The sequence below is a fragment of the Euprymna scolopes genome, chromosome 39 (genome assembly GCF_053919585.1).
Source record: "Euprymna scolopes isolate OS-2025 chromosome 39, ASM5391958v1, whole genome shotgun sequence".
NCBI lineage: Eukaryota > Metazoa > Mollusca > Cephalopoda > Sepiida > Sepiolidae > Euprymna > Euprymna scolopes.
The window spans coordinates 7973057-7975523 of record NC_136520.1 but is presented as its reverse complement, the minus strand read 5'-3'; the positions used below and the strand labels follow the sequence as shown (position 1 = coordinate 7975523).

The following is a 2467-nucleotide window of genomic DNA, read 5'->3' as shown; positions in this document are numbered from 1 at the left end:
CGACCACTCGGCCATATGTCACTAGGACAAGATGAGGAAGTCAGTCCGACAATCTCATAAAATACAGACAATTACTATTTTTCCAACATAAACAATATTTAACTATTTCTAATAGAATTAACAATGGACTGATTTTTCTAACGTTCCATTTTTCCATTATCGTTAACGCTTGCCAACAGGGTTCGATTCTTACCTTATCCTAATATCATTTTCACTTATCTAGTATGTCTTCTTACGTACATGAGAAATGAGGACAGCCCTTTCATGTAACACGGTTATCCTTATCTTTTACAGTTTTTGTTTTTCACGACGTTTCGGCCAAATATTCCTCTGACCTTCGTCAGAGTGTGAACCGCAACGGAATAGGAATGCTGAAGATTCAACTGTATCTTCAGTAATTACTGCCTTCCATAGTTGCTGTTATTTTATCATGTTTTGGCTAACTAATACTCTGGCCGGCTTTTGCGTAGGGTTGAAACCCCTATCTTCAAACAATGCTCAAATGGAACTATAAAGATCCGTCTCTATCCACTACGCAACAGATTGTTTAGTCTTATAAATCGAAGTTTTGTCGTCATCTGATCTTCCATTGTCGGGTCCGTTCCGAATGGTATATATATTATTTAAGTATTAGAATTTTTTTAGAAGAGTAATTTGTACATTTTATTGATTTATTTACTCGTCTTTTGTATAATTTTAACGACGTTTCGACCAACTATTCCTCTGGTTTTCGTTAGGTAACTGCGACGGGATAGGAATACTGAATCTTCAATTGTATTTTCAGTAACTACTGCATCTTTATATTAAGACTTTGAATCTCTGCAGCTCCAGGTGAGCATTTTCTGAAGACAGCGATTCAATCCTACCGAAAAGTCTGCCAGAGGATTAGTTGGTCGTGCTGAGACGACAACAACTATGAAAGACAGTAATGGACCTTTCTGGATGAATTATAATATAGACTTTGCTCAGGTAAGATATCCAAATGATCAAGCGTGTTGTGCTAAGTGACGTCTCAGCAGAGACGAAAGGCCGGAGAAAAGGTATTCGGAGAAAAGGTGTTCGGAGAAAAGGTATTCGAGACGTGACAAGAAAAGAGTGTGTTCTAGACGTGACCGGTGTTCTTAAGGTATGTGTTTTAGACACGTGGGTAACGCCAAAGCAAAAGTCACACACGGCTAGAGAAGTAGAAATAGAATTGCTTTAATATTTAGATAACATATATCATTGGACATTCCAGATATAGAGGCTTCTGTTAACCCTACCAGACCTGAGCTACTGGACCTAATTCCCCCCTGTGCCTGGCCTCCTTTGGCAAAATTCTGAAAAAAAATGTAAACGCGTTAGTAATTTTTTGCCTTTTATCTACCACCAGTATTCAGCCTTTGTGTGCTACTCCGCCCAACAGGTGGAGCCCTCCTTGGTGCACAAGTATTTTCTGTAGTGGGCGATCCAGAACCTTGTCTTCATCTACTTTTGGGGGTTGTTTTTGTAAAATACTCCAGGGTCCTGTCTGTTGTATCTCAGGTGTTTCTCCATGCACCCAGCACGGATGTGGTCAGATGAGATACCGCGATTGACTAGCTATGTTTTCTCTTTGACAACACAAAAAAACACGTGGTCGGAAATATACCGGTTTAGTGGTAACTCGATATATATATTTTCGGAAATTACCGGTATATCAGTAACACGGTTTGGAAGCGTTATAAAAGAAATTGTGTCGAGTTTTTTTTGAGGGGGGTATTTTTCCCCTTTTCTAATTTCTTGTGACAGAGTCTACAACGTGTTGGGTTCGTTAACAAATAACGACACTGTACGATACACAATACAGAATCCATGCAGATTAATAGGGGATTAGTGTTTAATGCAATATATGCACATGTTTCAGTATGCTTAATCGCTAGTTTGGCATGAAACACTCTATTATGTGAACGGCTATAACTTTTATAAGACTGTCTAGTTATTTTATATAACTTTTATAGGATTGTCAAGTTATTTTATACGGCATAATCACGTTGATTCACCGGTTCTCGTTGGATCACCGAAGTTAAGCAACGTTGAGCCTGGCTAATACCAGATGGGTGACCATTTGGGAATTCTAGGCGCTGTATGTGCTCTCCGCTTATCTCGGCATTGTTTCCAGTCATCCTGTACCTCAACTTGCCACTGGTATGCAACAATGTTTATTCAGGAGAGGCGTGGTTGTAGATTGCGAAACTCTTGCCACGCAAATTTAACGCACAGGCACCTTTACAGTGGGTATCCATAGTCTGTCAAGACTGAAGGAAGATACTAGTTATTTTGATATTACAGAAAGTTTTCGAATGTTGTAGAAAATGATTGCTGCATAGGAACGCAAAATTGTGTGACATATTAAAAAAAAAACGTTCAAACAATCCTAAATATGTTAATACTTTAGGAAAGGTTAATGCAGTTCGAACGAAAATCTACGTGCAGATGCGACATAAAA

At 38.8% G+C, this 2467-nt stretch overlaps 1 pseudogene; it reads left to right on the top strand.

The window, feature by feature from the left end:
- The first annotated feature begins 1994 nt into the window (after positions 1-1994).
- On the top strand, positions 1995-2111 carry LOC145264086 (5S ribosomal RNA; annotated as a pseudogene).
- The last annotated feature ends 356 nt before the right edge of the window (positions 2112-2467 follow it).